The sequence below is a fragment of the Macaca nemestrina genome, chromosome X, assembly GCF_043159975.1.
Source record: "Macaca nemestrina isolate mMacNem1 chromosome X, mMacNem.hap1, whole genome shotgun sequence".
Taxonomy (NCBI): Eukaryota; Metazoa; Chordata; class Mammalia; order Primates; family Cercopithecidae; genus Macaca; species Macaca nemestrina.
The window spans coordinates 84,778,701-84,799,956 of NC_092145.1; the positions used below are offsets into that span (position 1 = coordinate 84,778,701).

The 21,256-nt window shown below is 37.4% G+C and overlaps 1 protein-coding gene and 1 pseudogene across 6 annotated transcripts in view; one reads left to right on the top strand and one right to left on the bottom strand.

The window, feature by feature from the left end:
• LOC105476675 (ectodysplasin A) overlaps positions 1-21,256 on the bottom strand; it is a 438,014-nt gene that overhangs the window by 98,117 nt on the left and 318,641 nt on the right. The gene's annotated exons all lie outside the window — the stretch shown is intronic.
• Positions 15,580-16,566, top strand: LOC105476674 (CCR4-NOT transcription complex subunit 7 pseudogene; annotated as a pseudogene).

The following is a 21,256-nucleotide window of genomic DNA, read 5'->3' on the forward strand; positions in this document are numbered from 1 at the left end:
AAAATAACAAATGGATACTAGGCTTAATACCTGGGTGATGAAATAATTTGTATAATAAACGCCCAGGATACACATTTACCTATGTAACAAACTTGTACATCTTGCACATGTACCCCTGAACTTAAAATAAAAACTAAAAAACCCCCCAAAGACCCCAGTAATAATAATATTTACTTCAGTGTTTGTGAATATTAAAGTATATGATAGGGCCTAGTATAATGCAATAAAAAAGAAATAAGTTTATAATATGTGATTTAATTCAGGGCTTACTGAATATGTGGAGGACTATTTGCCTGTACGTTAAATGACCTCAGTCCACTATGGTTTTGAGGGTTTTTTAATATTACAATTACATGATAGAGCAATACATGCTTTGATGGAGAGGAGCTTTAACTTCTCTGGGAGCAAGAGGGGAAGTATCTAACACAAACTGAAAGTGAAAAAGTCATCTTGGAGGAGGTGTGCTACCTCTGTGAGTCCTAAAGGATGTCAAGGATTTAGTGATAAATGGAAAATGGAAAAGGAATTCCAGGAAAAAGGAGCACTGTGCTTAAAGGTTCAGAGGAAAAAGAAAGAATAACAATTTTTGGAACTATAAGTAGCTTAGAATAAGTGGAATAAGGAGAGGGAATGGTGAGAAATAAGCCAAGGAGTATTAAGTAAGAGCCAGATTATCATGTTGAGGAATTTAGACTTAGATCCTGCAGCAGGGGGATCTTCTGAAGGATTTTTTCCCTTCTGAAATTTTTGTACCTTATAAAAATTTGATATATAATTTACATCCAATAAAATGCACAAATTTTAAGCATACAGGTTGAAGAGATTTGACAAATGGACACGCTTTTGTAACTACCACCCAAATCAAGATAAATCAAGATTTCCATCACCCCCTAAAATTTTTCCTTGTGCCCTTCGGTCATTCTCCAGTGCCTCCGACCCTGAGACAACTACCGTTCTGATTTCTATCACAATAGCTTAATTTTTCCTGTTCTAGATTAGAATCATCCATTATAACTTTTCATATGTATGAATATGAATTTTCATTCAACATACTGTTAGTGAGATTCATTCATGTTGCTGCGTGTATCATTAGTTCATTCCTTTTTAGTGCTGAGTAGCAGTATTTCACTGTATGGCTCTATCACATTTTTTCTATGAATTCTCCCATTGATAGACATTTGGGTTGTTTCTAGTTTGGGGCTATTATAAATAAAGCTCATATGAACATTGATGTACAAGTCTTTGTGTAGACCTATGTTTTCATGTTTCTTGGGTAAACACCTAGGAGTAGAACCTCTGGGTTACATGGTATTTGTTGTAAGAAACTGCCAAACTATTTTCCAGAGTGACTGTACCATTTTAAATGCTCACCAACAACATATAAGGGTCCCAGTGCTCTGCATCTTCAACAACAATTGGTACTGTCAGTATATCCCCCATTCTGGTGGATGTGAAGTACTGTTTCATTGTGCTTGGTTTTTGAGTGCTTAAACTTATTTTTAATGTTATTTTATCCTTTACCTTGCCTTCAACTATCAGATTTCACTTTACCTACCTGTAACATCTTGTCCAGTCCCTTCAGATTTGCTACTTATAACTTGCTATAGGCTTGACATTTAGTTAAAACTAATTAGACTCATGTACAAACAGAATAAACAGGCAATGAGTGTGGTTTTCAATTGCTTTTCCAATAAGTAAGATGCATATTTTCTAGTGGCTTAGAAGCCATTTGTTTACTACTTGATTTCTGGCTGTGGTCTAGATAGGTGAATCTATCATACACAAGTTCTATAAGAGTAGGTTATTAAGCATAATGCTATTTCTAGGAAAATAGATTTTTGAAATGCAAATGAAGAACCTCCCCGCCATTACCAACTATAAGTCCAGAGATTCCCTCATACTTGTTGTGCTCCCTCATGGGCTCAGCTCCTATGGGAGTTCTGGCAGGGGCCCTAGCACCTTCCTATGTCCTAGTGGTGGCAGTAGGAAAAGATACTCTTGTATTAACTGTTCTAAGGTTCTAATAGGAGCTTGTGAGAACTCAAGCCCCCAGAAGAGGAGGGCTGAGGGAGAAACAAACTTCTGCAGACAGCAGAAACAACTCCACCTTCCATGAGTAGGAAGAGTAGTTCAAAGTCCCTCAAGAGAGGTTGTTGATGAATATGGGACATTCATAAATCAAGTGTTCATTAGAAGAGAACTGCCTGCCTGTATATGAAAATGCTTTGAACACAGTTACATGGTTTGGCTGTGTCCCCACTCAGATCTCATGATTAATTCCCATGTGTTATGGGAGGGACCTGGTGGGAGGGAACTGAATCATGGTAGCAAGTCTTTCCCTGCCGTTCTCGTAATAAGTGAATAAGTTTCGTGAGATCTGATGGCTTTAAAAAGAGGACTTCCCCTGCACAAGCTCTCTCTCTTTGCCTGCTGCCATCCACGTAGGACATGACTTGCTCTTCCTTGCCTTCCCCCATGATTGTGAGGCTTCCCCAGCCACGTGGAACTGTAAGTCCAATTAAACTTCTTTCTTTTTTAAATTGCCCAGTCTTAGGTATGTCTTTATCAGCAGAATGAAAATGGACTAATACACGTAGTTTCTATTTTTTCAATAAAAACCAGAAGAAAACAACACAAAAACACTGCTTAAAATGAGAGAGTCCCTATTCGCAGGGCCCTTTTTTGCATCTCAGTTAGAGGTAGAAGGGAAAACTATCCTCTGTATAATGGTAAAGACGAAAGTCAGTGGCTGCTCACACAAAATGTCTGAAATTCTAGTTTGAGTTTTGCATTCATCAGCATAGCCTCCAGAGGCAAGTTGCAGGATATGAACAAAACAGTCTTCACTTTTAGAATATTGCTTTCCTATTGCACAAGGGAGGAAGCATCAGGAATGTTGGCCACAGCCAGGCATTTTGCTCAAGGCGAAAAAAAAATCTAATTCTTTACACTTTATTAAGTGATTACACCCTTGTTTCCTATGGTAAAATTACATTGTAAACAGCACCTGCAGATTACAGGGATCTCAGCTGGAAACAATTCATTAACAGTGAGACATGAGAGATACATCCATTATTGCTAGTGACTCTCCAGACACTTCTACAAACATATTTTTTATATATATGTAAACCCACAAAATTATGTGGTACTTTTTTGGTACCATGACATAGAATAAATTTAATTCATTTTCTATTTCATGGCTAATGTCCTTGATTTTACTAGATAATTCGCAGAAAATTACTCATAAGCCTCTTTAGGGAAGGGATCACACAGACATTTTTGTATAGCTAGTGCCTAGCCCTGGGCCTGGCACATAATAGGGCCTAATAAATCTCACTCTGTTGAAAGAATAATTAGATTGTCTTTGTTCATGTTGTTATAACGAAATACCTGAGATTCGGTATCTTATAAAGAAGAGAAATTTATTTTCTCACAGTTCTAGGAGCTAGGAATTCCAAGATCAAGGTGCCAACAGGTTTGATTATGAAGTTGGGGCTACTCTCTGCTTCCAAGATGGCATCCTGTTGCTGCATCCTCCAGAGGGGAGGAACATGATGGAAGGCAGAAGGGCGAGAGAGCTGAATACTGCATAAAACCTCTTTTAAAACGACCTTAATCCCATTCTCAAGGTAGGAGCCATAATGACCTAATTGGCTCTTAAAGGCCTCACCTCTTAATACCACCACATTGGCAACACCTGCATTTCGGAGGGGACATACTTAAACCAGAGAGCAGACTATCACCAATTCATTCCCTAAAGCCAATATATATATATTTTTTACTCTAATTGAGCCTAGTTTTTGAGACCCATCATGGAGAGGTACACTAAGGATTCAATACACTACTGGCAGGAATCAAATCAAAGGGATCCTAAGACTGAGAATCCTATAGGTCAGTGGTTCTCAAACTTCAGTGTACATCAGAATCACTAGGCATGAGTGTCAAATGCAGAATCCTAGGCCTTTCCCTTCCCAAATTTAGAGTCAATCTGAGGTGGAACCCTAGAATCTGACTTTTCAACTTGCTCACTAGGGGATTCTGATGCACCCAGTCTTTGAACTAAACTTGGAGAAACAGCTGTCTTGTTCATTTATCAGTTCATTACCTTTAGGCTGAAAAAACAAAGTCCTTTGTTTTCTTCTGGGTAAAATAGGGGTATTGCACAGCTAGTGTTTTTCACCTTTTCTTCTATCATTCCCAGAGTTAATGTATTTATGAAATTGGTACTTCATGTGCCTCAAGAGAAGGCAGGTACATACCAGGCTCTGTAAAATCAGCGAATCAGATTTCTCTTTCAATGTTGTTGAATATAAAATCTCTGTTTCTTATTGCAAGCACTGCTATCGCTATCATCAGCCATGAGCAATCAGCTGGGACCTTCAAATAAATTAAACCATTTATGCCCTGAAACATTCAACAAAACCTCTGATTTCACTATTGCAAGATATGAGCATCCTGGCACCAATGAGTGAAATAGGGTTGCCTCATTGGTACATATCCATGATGGATATGTCATAGATATAAAATGATTACAAAAGATGGCATTGAACGCACTTTTAATCATAAGAACCCTTAACTCGACATGCTTTGATTATCAACAAAAGGTCTAGAGAAGGTCATTCAGGGTGGTGTTGTCTGAATAAACATTGAGTACTTACCATATGGAAGGCACTGAACTAGAAACTATTTTTAATATATATAGACAAACAACATACAAATAATTTTTTGGTTTTTTGTAGCAGTGATAGCACTACACAATAGGAGGTAGTAAGGATTCAAAAACAGTGTGACAACAACAGAAGCACAGTATGTGCTAGTTGCTGAACAGAGTGTGCCAACTCCTGGGAGTAAGCAAACAAGGACATTCAACATTGATCACAGCATCCCATGGGAGCTGTCACCAGTGGGGTGGGGGTGGAGGTGGCAGCAATCAGGCCAAATGCCAAATGAAACTGGCATCTTGGACATCTCTGATGTGAGTGCCAGGGATTGGCATGTCTTGTAGATATGTCAGAGGATGACTGAAATTATGGAGTAAGGCTAAATGTGGAATCAAAACACAACCAACATTTTTTCATCACATAGAGCTAAAAGCAGTCACTGAATTTTGCTTCCTAGGCAGTTTGACTTAAAAATCACTGCCCAACAATGCAAGTAACTACAAAGTAGAAAGGAAAATAAAAAACTATTTTTACTTGGGAAGATTACCATGGAGTGGCACCAGTGTGAAATTGTACTACAGACCAGTTCAATCTCTGGCTTTTCTTAGATCCCATTTTGGGGCAGAACAGATCGCCTCACATTTATCAAATAATGCCTTATATATCTTAATTGTAATTTTTCTTCCCCCATAGGTAGTAAGCTCCTCAATGGCAGGTATATTTGTGGGCCCAGAACCAGTGTGTACTTGTCCTCTGGACAGGGTGAAATCTATTTAAGATGTACATCAAGGAGAAAGATGAAGGCCGGGCGCGGTGGCTCAAGCCTGTAATCCCAGCACTTTGGGAGGCCGAGACGGGCGGATCACGAGGTCAGGAGATCGAGACCATCCTGGCTAACACGGTGAAACCCCGTCTCTACTAAAAAATACAAAAAAAAAAAAAAAAAACTAGCCGGGCGAAGTGGCGGGCGCCTGTAGTCCCAGCTACTCGGGAGGCTGAGGCAGGAGAATGGCGTGAACCCGGGAGGCGGAGCTTGCAGTGAGCTGAGATCCGGCCACTGCACTCCAGCCTGGGCGACAGAGCATGACTCCGTCTCAAAAAAAAAAAAAAAAAAAGGAGAAAGATGAGTTATTAGACACATATAACTATTAATGCAAAGAGGGAAAATGTACCCCTGCCCTGACTTTTTGTTTCCTAGGTTTAGCTTGATTTCTAACATCCAGAACAGAGTTGAAAAACTAAAAGCTTACTGAATTGATCCTCATCAATGGAAAATATAAGTTGGGTCCAGCTTTTGTATGACTTTGAAATGTACACCCACCACAGATATCACATCTACTTGGTGAACTGTTTTATTGTCAGAGTCAGAGTCATGCTTAATGTAAAATGGTAAGAGGGGATGACTACTACTGAGATTCTGGAAGTCAGCTGGTCTATCAGCATTAAATCACTGTTCCTTGCTGACATGTGTAGAGATACAATGGCAGAAGGAAACCCAAGCATCTTTGGTATGGTGAGCTTTATGGCATAACCACAAGCAGGCGTGGCATAAGAAATACTCTAAAGGATGAATTCAAGAATAGCTCCAAATAACATTAACATAGCTGTGGGCTGCTGGGGAAAACAGCAGCAGAGACCAGCTTAGAATGCAACAATATGGATTCTTTGAACTTTTTGAGCAAAGGCTTTCAGCTGACCACAAGTAAAACACAGAAATACATACAGTGGCAGGCTCTACAAGTAGCAGCTGCAGACACAAATTAAAAAATGGTTTGTATGTACGTCATATAGAAAGGACTTTTGGTTGAAGATTTAGTCTTTGCTCCACATGAGAGTGGATGAGATCAGTAGTGACATCTTTGAATAAAAGGAAGGGCAACTATATATACTGGATGACACTGCCTTCCCTTGGAAGTGTGTGCTTATTTATTTTGTAATTTCTCGTACTTCTAAAGTGAAAGGTGCTTTGGCACATAAAGAGAAAAACATACTCTTCCACTTGCAGTACCTGGAAATCACTAAAGGCAATCAGTTGTGAGTTTATAAATTAAATGAGCTCTGGATTCAGAAAACATTAGCTGAAACACAACCTCTTAATTGTGAATTGTTAAATGGCTCTTAAACATTTGATAATGATGTTGCAATTTACCTTTATGAAGTTGGATTAGCACAAGTTAGAGTAGCGTTTATGACTAAAATGACATTGCCTGAGAAATACATTTAAACTAGGATTTTTTTTTCTCCTTGTCCAAAATTTCACTATTAATAGCATTCTACGAAATCCATTCTGCTGCCAATGGAGACTTAAACCACATAAACTACCCCTAAGCCACATCTGACTACAACATTCAAGATAAATATGAAGGAAGGATAAAAGTGAGGTAGTTAGTGAAAAGAGAGTTGCAACAGTCAGAACTTGGGGGAGGGGAATAGGATACAAGTAAGAAGCAAATTAAGAAACAGATGACTATTGATTCTGAGAAGGCAAAAATGTTCCAAATATTATAAAAAAATTAAGTAGTGGGAAAAATTTTAAGGAATGATGAGTGATATTCAGTTTACATTGATATTGAAATACATTGTAGACTAGAGTTCAACTGTTATAACTAGGGCTCAGATAATGAAAGAAAGACTAGAAACAATGGTCCAAATAGACTCATGGGCTTGGGTAGATAACAAGGATATGAACGCAGATATGTGGCCAGTGGATCATTAATCCAGGACTGGCTCACAGGAATGTGAGTATAGAAAGTGAATCTCAGAGATCAGTAAGTAACTTCAGAGGAAAAGGTCAAGAAGGATAGGCTATAAGCACAGCAGATTGAATTCAAAGAAGAGTTTAAGATACAGGTATCTTAGGGGCAGGCAGGTTAATCCGCAAGGATTTAGTCTGTAATAAATGCCTGAAACAAACCTGAGAATTGGGAAAAACAGTAAAGGGCCTGGGACACAAATTCAGGATTTTAAAGACTATAACACTAGAATCACCAAGGGCATAAAAGGACTGGTAAGAAAACTACGAGACCAGCAAGACCACTGTGAGATTAGACAAATCCAAAGCTGCGATGCTGTTCTCTGTTAGCTTGGCATTTTAGTGCCTCATGTGTCCAAGTGTGTTCCAGGGCCTCCCTTCAGATAAATACAAAATAATTCATTATGTGACATCATGGCAGGCCAATAGTATTTCAGTGGCTGTAAAACTGAAAGACAAATGTCTTGAGAGACAATTTTTTTCAATATGGCTACTGACTGGAATCCAGCATTAGGGTGTCTATGGAAATGTCATTTTCTTAGAGGAAAATTCCTGACTCTTGCTTGTGACCATGAAAGTGAGTGAAGAAAGTATGTTAAGTGTTGTCTCATGAATATTTTGTATAGTATCTCAATGGAGCAACCCACTCAAAAAGAAATTAGGATAAAATATAAACAAATGAAGTATAGCAAAATACCCTATTCATTAGAGTCAATTTTATGCATATTCATTGTTTGATTGTTAGTATTAGGGACTAACGATATCTTTCCATGGAGCAATGGAGAATTAGATTTCAATGCTTTGTACTAATCTCTTTCACAGAGCTTTAACTCTAACGAATCCTCTGATTTCTATAAATGGATAAACAATGTAGGTTTGTCCAGTTCATACCTGATTGCTCCTAATTACAAATATTTTCCAAAAAATCCACAGAAACTCCATAAACTTTAAAATTTAACAAGTATATAGTCATCTGCATCAAGGTAACTGACTAACCAAACAGTTTTAGCCCCTCTATCTCCCAAGATCCCATTAAAATGACATTAAACAAACAGAGGTGGAGGAGGTGGAGCAAGATGGCCAAATGAAAGCCTTCAGTGATCATCCCCCTTGCAGGAACACCAAACTGAACAAAATTCATACAAAAAAGCATCTAAATAAGAACCAAAAATCAGATGAGTGATCATGGTACCTAGTTTTAATATCATATTAAGGAAAGAGGCACTGAAAAGGGTAGGAAAGACAGTCTTAAGCCACCTATGCTACCTCTCACCCATCCCCAGACAGTGGCCATGAAGCACAGAGAGAATCTGCACTTTGGGGAGGGAGAGCACAGTGACTGTGACTTTGCATTGAAACTCAGTGCTGCCCTGTCACAGCGGAAAGCAACCTGGGGCAGAACTCAGCTGGCAACCACCGAAGGAACATTAGACCAGTGCTAGCCAGAGGAGAACTGTCCATCCCAGTGGTTGGAACCCAAGTTCTGGCAAGCCCTAACACTGCAGGCTAAAGTGCTTTGGGGTTCTAAATAAACTTGAAAGGCAGTCTAGGCTGCAAGGACAACAATTCCTTGGCAAGTCCTAGTGCTGTGCTGGGTTTGGAGACAGTGGCTTGGAATGCATGCAATCTAGTGATATATCAGCTGGGGTGGCCAAGGGAGTGCTTGCATCACCCCTCCCTCAACCAAAAGCAGTGCAGCTCAGAACTCCAGGAGAGATTCCTTCCCTTTTCTTGAGGAGAGGCGAGGGGAGAATAAAGAGGACTTTGTCTTGAAAGTTGGATGCCAGCTCAGACACAGTAGAATAGGGTACCAGGCAGAGTCCTAAGGCTCTCGTTCCAGGCCCTGGCTCCTGGATGACATTTCTAGACACGCCCTGGGTCAGAAGGGAACCTGCTGCAATGAAGGGAAGGATCCAGTCCTGACAGAATCCATCACTTGCTGACTGAAGAGCCTTTGGCCCCTGAAAAACCAGCAGTGGTAGCCAGGCAGTACTCACCACAGGCCTTGTGTGAGATTCAGCTGTGCTGGCTTCAGGTGTGGCCCAGTACATTCCCAACTGTGGTGGCTATGAGAGAATCCTCTTGCTTGACAAAAGGAGAGGGAAGAGTAAAAGGGACTTTGTTTTACAGCTTAGGTCCTAGCTCAGCCACAGTGGGGTAGAGCACCAAGTGGGCTCTTGGGGTCCCAAATTCTAGGCCTTGGCTCTTGGATGGCATTTCTGGACCTGTCCTGGGCCATAGGGGAGCCCACTGCCCTGAAGGAAGAGTCCCAGGCCTGGCAGCATTCACCACAAGCTGACTAAAGACTCTTGGGCCTTGAGTGAACACTGGCAATAGCCAGGTAGTACTCGCCACGGGCCTGAGGCAGTGGTAGCCACAGGGAGAGACTCTTCTGCTTGAGGAAAGGGGAAGGAAGAGTGTGAAGGGCTTTGTCTTGCACTGTGGGTGTCAGCTCAGCCACAGTAGAATAGAGCACCAAGTAGGTTCCTATGCTTCCTGACTCCATGTCCTGGCTCCTGGATGGCATCGTTGGACCTGTCTGGGGCCAGGGAGACTTGCCACCCTGAAGAGAATATCATAAGCTTGGCTAGATTTGCCACCTGCTGATTGTAGAGCCCTTGGGCCTTGAGTGAACATAGGCAGTAGCCAGGCAGTGGTCACCACAGCCTGGGGTGAGACTCAGTGCTATCCTGGCTTTGGGTCTGATCCAGCACAGTCCAGGTGGTGGTGGCCACAGTGGTGCTTATGTCACCCCTCTCCTAGCCTCAGACAGCTCAGCATAGAGACAGAGACTCTGTTTGGGGGAAAGTAAGGGAAGAGAGCAAGAGTCTCTGTATGGTGATTTAGGGAATTCTCCCAGATCTTACCCATGACCATCTAGGTGGTACCTCTATGAGTCTGCAAGAGCCACAGCATTATTGGGCTTGGGGTGGCCCTAAAGCTGCAGTGACCAAAGACTTAGATCACAACACTCAAGTCCCTTCAAATACCTGGAAAGCTCTCCCAAGAAGGATGGGTACAAATAAACCTAGACTGTGGAGACTAGTCAATACCTAACTGTTCGATGCCCAGACATTGATGAATATCCACAAGCATCAAGACCTTACCAAATGAACTAAATAAGGCATTGGTGACCAATCCTGGAGAAAAAGAGATATGTGACTTCTCAGAGAATTCAACATAGCTGTTTTGAGGAAGCTCAATGAAATCCAAGCTAACACAGAAAAGAAATTCAGAATCCTATCAGATAAATTTAACAAAGAGATTGAAACAAAAAGAATAAAGAAGAAATTCTGGAGCTGAAAAATGCAATTGGCATACTGAAGAATGCATCAGAGTCTCTTACTAGCAGAATTGATCAAGCAGAAGCAAAAATTAGTAAGCCTGAAGACAGGCTACTTGAAAATACACAGTCAGAGGAGACAAAAGAAAAAAGAATACAAAAAATGAAGCATGCCTACAGGATCTAGAAAATAGCCTCAAAAGGGCAAATACAAGAGTTATTTGCCTTAAAGAAGAGATAGAGAGAGATCAGGGTAGAAACTTTCTTCAAAGGGATAACAGAGAATGTCCCAAACCTGGAGAAAGATATCCATATTCAAGTATAAGAAGGTTATAGAATACCAAGCAGATTTAACCCAAAAAAGACTACCTCATAGCATTTAATTATCAAACTCCCAAAGGTGAAGGATAAAGAAAGGATCCTGAAAGCAGCAAGAGAAAAAAAAACGAATAACATAACAATGGAGCTCTATACATCTGGCAACAGACTTCTCAGTGGAAACCCTACAGACTAGAAGAGAGTGGCATGACATATTTAAAGTGCTGAAGGAAAAAAAAAAACACCTTTTACCCTAGAATACTATATTCAGTGAAGATCTCCTTCAAACGTGAAGGAGAAATAAAGACTTTCCCAGACAAACAAAAGTGAGGGATTTCAACACAAGGCCTGTCCTACAAAAAATGCTAAAGGGAGTACTTCGATCAGAAAGAAAAGAACATTAATAAGTAATAAATAACCACCTGCACATATGAAACTCACTGGTAATAGTAAGTACACAGGAAAACACAGAATATTATAACATTGTAACTCTGGTGTGCGAATGACTCTTATCCTAAGTATAAAGACTAAATGAAGAACCAATAAAAAATAATAACTACAGCAACCTTTCAAGACATAGACAATAAAATAAGATATAAATAGAAAAGAAGGTTTTAAAGTGGGGGGATGAAGTTAAAGTGTAGAGTTTCTATTAGTTTTCTCTTTGCTTGTTAGTTTGTTTGTATATGTAATCATTGTTGTCATCAGTTTAAAATAAATGGTTATATTATTTGCAAGCATAATGGTAATCTTAAGTAAAAAAATACAACAGATACACAAAAAATCAAAATCAAGAAATTAAATCATACCATCAGAGAAAATCACCTTCACTAGAAGGACGACAGGAAGAAAGGAAAGAAGGAAGAGAAGACCACAAAAATATAAAACAAGTAATAAAATGGCAGGAGTAAGTCTTTACTTATCAATAATAACATAAAAAAACATAGAGTGGCTGAGTAGATAAAAAATCAAGACCCAATAATCTGTTGCCTACAAGAAACACACTTCATGTATAAAGACACACATAGACTGAAAATAAAGGGATGGAAAAAGATATTCCATGCCAATGGAAACAAAAAAATTAGCAGGAATAGCTATACTTATAGCAGACAAAATATATTTCAAGACAAAAGCTATAAAAAGAGACAAAGAAGGTCATTATATAATGATAAAGGGGTCAATTCAACAACAGGATATAACAGTTTTAAATATATATATGCACCCAACTCTGGAGGACCCAGATATATAAAAAAAATATTATTAGAGCTAAAGAGAGAGATGGACCCCAAGACAGTAATAGCTGGAGACTTCAACACTTCTCTTTCAGCACTGGATAGATCATCCAGACAGAAAATCAACAAAGAAACATCAGACTTAATCTGCACTATAGACCAAATGGACCTAATAGATATTCACAGAACATTTCATCCAATGGTTGCAAAGTACATACTCTTCTTCTCAGCACATGGATCAATCTCAAGGATAGACCATATGTTAGGCCACAAGAGAAGTCTTAAAATATTCAAAAACTTGAAATAATATCAAGTATCTTCCCTGACCACGATGGAATAAAACTAGAAACCAATAACGAGGAATTTTGGAAACTATACAAACACATGGAAATTAAACAATATACTCCTGAATGACCAGTGGGCCGATGAAGAAATTAAGAAGGAAATTAAAAAATTTCTTGAAGCAAATGAAAATGGAAATACAACATACAAAAACCTATGGAATACAGTGAAAGCAGTACTAAGAGGAAAGTTTATAACAATAAGCACCTACAATAAAAAACTAGAAAAATTTCAAATGAACAACCTAATGGTGTATCTTAAAGAACTAGAATTGCACTTAATTGCACATTGAAAACTAACTAAAATAGCATAATGGTATTGTTTGTAACATAAAGGATAAATGTTTGAGGAAATGGATACCCCATTTACCATGATGTGATTAATATGTACTGCATGCCTGTATCAAAAAACCTCATGTAACTCACAAATATATACACCTACTACGTACTCACAAAAGTTAAAAAAGAACCAGAAATGCAAGAGCAAAGCAAACTCAAAATTAGTAGAAGAAAAGAAATAATAATGGCCAGAGTAGAAATTTGAAATAAAAATACAAAAGATCAATAAAATGAAAAGTTTTTTATCAAAAGATAAACAAAACAAAATCAACAAACCTTTAGCCCAACTAACTACAAAAAGAGAGAAAATCTAAAGTAATAAAATTAGAGATGAAAAAGGAGACATTATAACTGACACTGAAGAAATACAAAAGATCATTATAGGCTATTATGAGCAACTGTATGCCAATACATTGAAAAATCTAGAAGAAATGAGTAAATTCCTAGACACATACAACTTACCAAGATTGAACCATGATGAAATCCATCACCTGAACAGACTAATAACAAATAATGAGATTTAAGTTGTAATAAAACATCTCCCAGCAAAGAAAAGCCTGGGACCCAATTGCTTCAGTGCTCAATTTTATCAAACATTTAAAAAAGAACTAATATCAATCCTTCTCAAACTATTCCAAAAAACAGAGAATGAGGGAGTACTTCCAAACTCATTCTATAAGGCCAGTATTACCCTGATACCAAAACCAGACAAAAACATCAAAAAAAAGAAAACTACAAGCCAATATCCCTGATAAACATTGATACAAAAACCCTCAACAAAATACTAGCAAACTGAATTCAACAACACATTGAAAAGATCACTCACTGTGACCAGGTGGCATTTATCCCAGGAATGCAAGGATGGCTCAACATATGCAAGTCAATCAATGTGATACATCATATCAACAGAATGAAGGACAAAAATGATATGATCATTTCAACTGATGCTGAAAAAAGAGTTTGATAAAATTCAACATCTGTTCATCATAAAAACCCTCAACAAACTGGGTTTAGAAGGAACATACCTCAATACAATAAAAGTCACATATAACAGACCCACAGTTAGTATCATACTCAATAGGGAAAAACTGAAAGCCTTTCCTCCAAGATCTAGAATAAGACAAAGATGCCCATTTTCACCACTGTTATTCAAGACAGTACTGGAAGTCCTGGCTAGAGCAATTGGATGACAGAAAGATATAAAGGGCACACAAATTGGAAAGGATAAAGTTGAATTATCTTTATTTGTAGATGAAATGATCTTATACATGGAAAAAACTAAAGACTCCACCAAAAAAACGATTAGAACTGATAAACAAGTTCAGTAACGTTGCAGGATAAAAAAAATCAACATAGCATTTCTATATTTCAACAGCAAACAATCTGAAAAAGAAATTAAGAAAGTAATTCCATTTACAACAGCCACAAATACAATAAAATACCTAGGAATAAACTTAACTAAAGAAGTGAAAGATCTCTATAATGAAAGCTATAAAACGCTGATGTAAGAAATTGAAGAGGACACACAAAAAGTGGAAAAGATATTCCATGTTCATGGATTAGAAAAACCAATATTGTTAAATATTCATAGTACCTCAAGCTATCTACTGATTCAATGCAATCCCTATCAAAATATCAATGACATTCTTCATGGAAATAAAAAAAATTCTAAAATGTATATGGAACCACAAAAGACCCAGAATAGCCAGAGCTATCCTGAGCAAAAAGAACAAAACTGGAGGAATCACATTACCTGATTTCAAATTGTAATACAGAGCTATAGCAACCCAAACAGCATGGTACTGGCATTAAAAGAGACACATAGACTAATGGAACAGAATACAGAACCCTGGAATAAATCCATACATCTACAGTGAACTCATGTTTGACAAAGGTTCCAGGAACATACATTTGGAAAAGACAATCTCTTCAGTAAATGGTGCTGGAAAAACTAGATATCCATTTGCAAAAGAATGAAACTAGACCCCTATCTCTCACTGTACACAAAGATAAAATTAAAATGGATTAAAGACTTAAATCTAGGACCTCAAACTATGACACTAATAGAAAAAAATTGAGGGAACTCCAGGAAATTGGACTGGGCAAAAATTTAATATCCCACAAGCACAGGCAACCAAAGCAAAAATGGACAAATGGGAGCATATCAAATTAAAAAGTTTCTACATAGCAAAGGAAACAATCCACAAAATTAAGAGATAACCCACAGAATGGGAAAAAGTATTTGCAAAGTTCTCATCTGACAGAGATTAATAACCAGAATATATAAGGAGCTCAAACCTCTCTATAGGAAAAAAAATCTAATAATTTGATTTTAAAATGAGCAAAAGATCTGAATAGACATTTCTCAAAAGAAGACATACAAATGGCAAAGAAGCATATTAAAAGGTACTCAACATCATCGATCATCAGAGAAATGCAAATTGAAACTACAATGAGATATCATCTCACCCCAGTGAAAATGGCCTTTATCCATTTTAACTTTTATTCAAAAGATGGACAGTGTGAAAAGAGATGGCGCAGCATGGTGTGGTGCAGCTTCTGCTCACCTTTCCCCCTTGCTGGGCGAGAGGTGTCTATGGGGTACCCACCACTGCCACTGCCGCTGGGTACTGTCTCTATGGCGAGGGGAAGAGGAGGAGCGCAAGCTCAGCGACACAAGTACATAAATAAAGGATAAAATATTTTCTGAAACGAATCTTCAATCAAGTATAACATTTTGATGCTTGGCATCTATACTCCCTTGTGCCCTCACTATGCCAGCAGCAACTGTGGATTATAGCCAAAGAATTTGTGAAGTTTGGGCTTGCAACGTGGATGAAGAGATGATGAAAATTCGTCAAGTTATCCAAAAATATAATTACATTGCTATGGACACTTGAGTTTCCAGGTGTGGTTGCAAGACCCACTGGGGAATTCAGGAGCAATGCTGACTATCAATACCAACTATTGCGGTGTAATGTAGACTTGCTAAAGATAATTCAGCTAGGACTGACATTTATGAATGAGCAAGGAGAATACCCTCCAGGAACTTCAACTTGGCAGTTTAATTTTAAATTTAATTTGACGGAGGACATGTATGCCCAGGACTCTATAGAGCTACTAACAACATGTGGTATCCGGTTTAAAAAACATGATGAGGAAGGAATTGAGACCCAGTACTTTGTAGAACTTCTTATGACTTCAGGAGTGGTCCTCTGTGAAGGGGTCAAATGGTTGTCATTTCATAGCAGTTACAACTTTGGCTATTTAATAAAAATCCTGACCAACTCTAACTTGCCTGAAGAAGAACTTGACTTCTTTGAGATCCTTCCATTGTTTTTACCTGCCATTTATGATGTGAAGTACCTCATGAAGAGCTGCAAAAATCTCAAAGATGGATTACAGGAGGTGGCAGAACAGTTAAAACTGGAATAGATAGGACCACAACATCAGGCAGGATCTAATTCATTGCTCACAGGAATGGCCTTTTTCAAAATGAGAGAAATGTTCTTTGAAGGTCATATTGATGATGACAAATATTGTGGTCATTTGTATGTATGGCCTTGGTTCTGATTCATCACCCTATGTACAGAATGGCACAGGGAATGCATATGAAGAGGAAGCCAACAAGCAGTCATGACGTGAAATAGTCCTTTTATTTTTATTTTATTTCAAGCTACACACATGCTTGTATATAGGTTTTATCTCTGGTTGAATCCCTTGAAAAATAGACAGTACCTCCCCCCACCCTTTCATGGCCCATTTTATTGTCTGCCTTTCAGTACTAAGTATGATTGTTCCTATCTCAGATCAACAAACAAACAAACAAACAAACAAACAAAAAACACATTCAGGTTAAATTTGGCCTTAATTTAATATACTTGTTAGCAAGCGTGTGCGACAGAGAGTGGAGAAAGCTACATCACTGAATATTTTGATAAGCTTTACCTACTTGGGAGTTTGGTTTATTTTTCCCTTTTCCTAAATTAACTAGCACTGACTGTAATTTATTTCTCTGTTTCGTGTCTCTCCCTTCCATTCTACAGGAGTTTTAGCTATTTGAGAATGTGGACCATCAATTTTGTACTTTGGAGAGTGATTCTGACTCAAAACCTCTGTTTTATCAGAAATTTTGTTTTTACTTGATCTTAGCTGGAAAAATGACCATCTGCCAACTTTACACAGCATTTACTCGGTTTTGACCCACAGAATATAGCACATTCATTGTGCAAACTGTCAATTCAGTGATACTAAAAAAAAAAAAAAAAAAAAGACAAGAAACTACTGAGGAGCTTAGTAACTGCTGTTTCTGTACGTAGTGTTTAATCTTCCAAGCACATCTAGTGTCTGTCAGTTTCTAATTGGCATGTGTAGGCTGCTCTGTGACTGAAGAATTTTCAAACCAGTCTTACATCCTTCAGGAAAAATCCCTTGTGATTGGATATTTCGTATCTGCCAGGAAACTGGTACTCAAGATGTTGAAGCTACAGTTACTTTATGATAGCACACTTCCCTTGATCTGCTTATTTTTATTCCATCACTGTTTACTCTTGTTTTTTTTTTTTTCATTTTGTAGCCATACTTACGATGCTCTTGATTTGTTGGTTATACAAATTGATTTTTTTAAAATCCAAAGATAACAAGTCTGTAGGTATATTTTGTACCAAATTAAATTAGAAGTTAAAAATTGTGCTTTCATAGTTGCTACAAAGGTAAGTAATGAAGAGATGTGGCACAAAACAACAAAATCCATATATATGTATATATATAACATATATTTTATGTACTCATATATATATGAGTACATAAATAAAGGATAAAATATTTTCTGAAACAAATCTTCAATCAAGTATAACATTTTGATGCTTGAGAATATATATAGAGAGCTAATAAAATTACCTGAGGAGTGTAATGCTTGTTTATTTTTTTGTGTATAATCTTTGCAATCTATTTTACATATATTGACAAAAGAGACTGTGAAATATTTCACCATGCAGAACACGTGACCAGACCAGAGCATGTGTAGGATGTAGGAAGACTTTTCGGTAACCATTAACTCTACCCTGAAATGATGGACTACAAGTTAGAATGTGTATTACCTATACTTCAATCAATAATATTGGCAAATCTCCAAATGTTAGTCACATTGATTTGTCTCCCTTGTACATTCTTTATTCATGATATTACAGTGCTGTAACTGGGTGGTCCTTTTTAAACAAATATTATTTGCAAAACAGAGGGTATTATTTGTTTTTAAAGCTTTTGTAAATAAAGGCTTTAAAAATGTTTTCTTATTAAAAAAAAAGACGGGCAATAACAAATGCTTATGAGGATGTGGAGAACAGGGAACCCTTGTACACTGTTGGTGGGAATGTAAATTATAATAATCACTATGGAGAACAGTTTGGAGGTTCCTCAAAAAACTAAAAATAGAACTACCATATGACCCCGCAATCCTACTGCTAGGTATATACCCAAAAGAAAGGATATCAGCTAGGTAAATACCCAAAAGAAAGGACATCAGTATATCAAAAGAGATATCTACACTCCCATGATTATTGTGGCAGTATTCACAATAGCCAAGATTTGGAAGCAACCTAAGTTTCTATCAACAGATGAATGGATAAAGAAGATGTGGTACACATACACAATGCAGTACTATTTATCCATAAAAAGAATGAGATACTGTCATTTGCAACAACATGGAGGGAAATGGAGGTCATTATGTTAAGTGAAAGACGCCAGAGAAAGACAAACTTCATATATTCTCACATATTTGTGGGAGCTAAACAATTAAGACAATTGAACTCATGGGGATGTAGAGTAGAATGATGGTTATCAGAGGCTGGGAAGGGTAGTAATGGGTGGGGGAGTGGGGATTATTAAAGGGTACAAAATATAGTTAGAATGAATAAGATCTCGTATTTGATAGCAAAACAAGGTGACTATAGTCAACAATCATTTATTGTACATTTTAATATTGTACATTTTAAAATATTATACATTTAAAAAAACTAAGAGTATAACTGGATTGTTTGCAATACAAAGAAAGGATAAGTGCTTGAAGTGATGGTTACTGCATTTACCTTGATGTGATTATTACGCATTGTGTGCCTGTATCAAAGTATCTCGTGTACCCCATAAATATGTACCTACTATGTACTCACAAAAATTAAAAATAAAAAAATTTTAAAAATGACATTAAACAATAAAAAAGATATAATGAAGACAATAGTAGAGGGAGTCAGTGGAAAAGAGATCCCAATACATTTCTGATAGACAGAAATTCAATAGGATGCTGGCTGATAAAGATTGGCAGATAAAATGACAGAGGGGGCTTACAGCTTGTAGGATCACAGAAAAGTTTGAAAATTGGAAATGCCAAGTAAGGCAGAGGGTGACAATGAAATATGATAAATTCATTGAAAATCTGTATATTAATTATTTTCCTCCACTGCATATAGAACTGCTAGTATTCAGGCATTGATTCCCAAGGCAAAGAAAAAAATCAGAAGGTTATTCTCTAAAGAGATTGAATAAATTGTCTAATTGAGGTAACTAATGTGGGCATTCATGTTCTAAAACAAAGATCTCTACTATCTGGAATTTAGAGGTCCCCCAGTATAATGGCTCTATTTACATAGGTGAGGCTTATTGAGTTGCAGGCCTTATATCTGGGGTACTAAACCAGTTTGCTCAACTCCTACACACATTATGACATTTCAGAACAGCAAAGATATAGAAAAGATCCTAAAAGCTTCCAGAGAGGAAAAACATTAATAGTTACGGGAACAAGAATTGGAATGGTTTGATCACCTGATCAGCAACGCTGGCTCTTACAGAGAACAATGGAGGAATACCTTCAAAATTCTGACAGAAAATTATTTCGAACCTATAATTTTGTCCTAATCAACTATCAATTGAGTCTGATAACAAAAGAAAGACATTTTAAGATCGCAAAGACTAATAAAAGTAAGTCCCAGCTGTACAGTAGGCCTAAGGAACATTTAGTCTGAATGGAAGGAAGGAGGGCTCCAAGAGAGAGGCATCAAGAAAAAGACAGGAAAAGGATTCACCATTTTATCCTTTTTTTTTTTTTTCTCTTTTTTTAGACGGAGTCTTGTACTGTCACCTGGGCTGGAGTGCAGTGGTACGATCTTGGCTCACTGCAACCTCCACCTCCCAGGTTCAAGCGATTCTCTTGCCTCAGCCTCCTGAGTATCTGGGATTACAGGCGCCATCACGCCCAGCTAATTTTTTGTATTTTTAGTAGAGACGGTGTTTCACCATGTTGGCCAGGCTGGTCTCAAACTCCTGACCTCGTGATCTGCCCACCTCGGCCTCTCAAAGTACTGGGATTATAGGCGTGAGCCACCACGCCTATCCATCTTTAAGAAATTAGAGAAACTTATGAATGTAGCAGACAATGCAAGAAAAAATAAAGGTAATTAGAAAATCCAGAAAAAAACAAGTTTTACAAATTAAGAAATGTAATACTATCAACACTTGACAGAAGAGAGAAAAATTTTAAATAATTAACAATAGTATAAACACTGTATATTGATTTTCAACTTCTGGAAATAACCAATATACAAAAGCACGGGATATTTAATTATAGAGATAGTTAATTATAAATGTAGAACAAAACATAAACATTACCACTCTTGGCAATGTAAAAACTAAAAGTACAAATGACTAGAATTGGTAGGTAGGGGAGAGAGATAAAGGGAACTTATGGCCTCTTTTTACAAACTCTTAATTTTTACAGAGAACTAAGAGATACTGTCCATAGTTTATGAAACAAGAAATAAAGGTCTAAGTATATTCCTCAAAAAAAAAAAAAAAAAAAAAAAAGAGGAACTAAAAAGCATGATAACTAAATTGGGACAAGAGATAATATAAGTGAGTTATAGCCTCATTTATTAAATTACAAAGTTAATAAAGCCTAAAATAGATGAATTAAGAAATAGCAGTATATAGGGAAGCAGTCAATAGAAGAACTAAACAGAAACAGTTAATAGAGTGAAAGGTAATCTCAGAGGATTAGGATTAGGAGGGTTGGAACAGTGAAACGTTGCCTGCATTATAAACTTTTAGGTACTTAGTTCATATTTTTAAAAACTATGTGCATGTAATACTCATAAGATATAAACATAATCATATGGCAATTTAAAAACCAATTAGTAACCTTGAAACAGAAATCTTCTTTTGCCATTACTAAATTTAAATCAGTCTCTCAGAACCTTTACCTGAAAAAGAGTTCTGGCAAGAAGCCAACTAAAGAATAGCCCCTGTCTCTATTATTTAACCTGCCTCTTTCCCTTAACCCC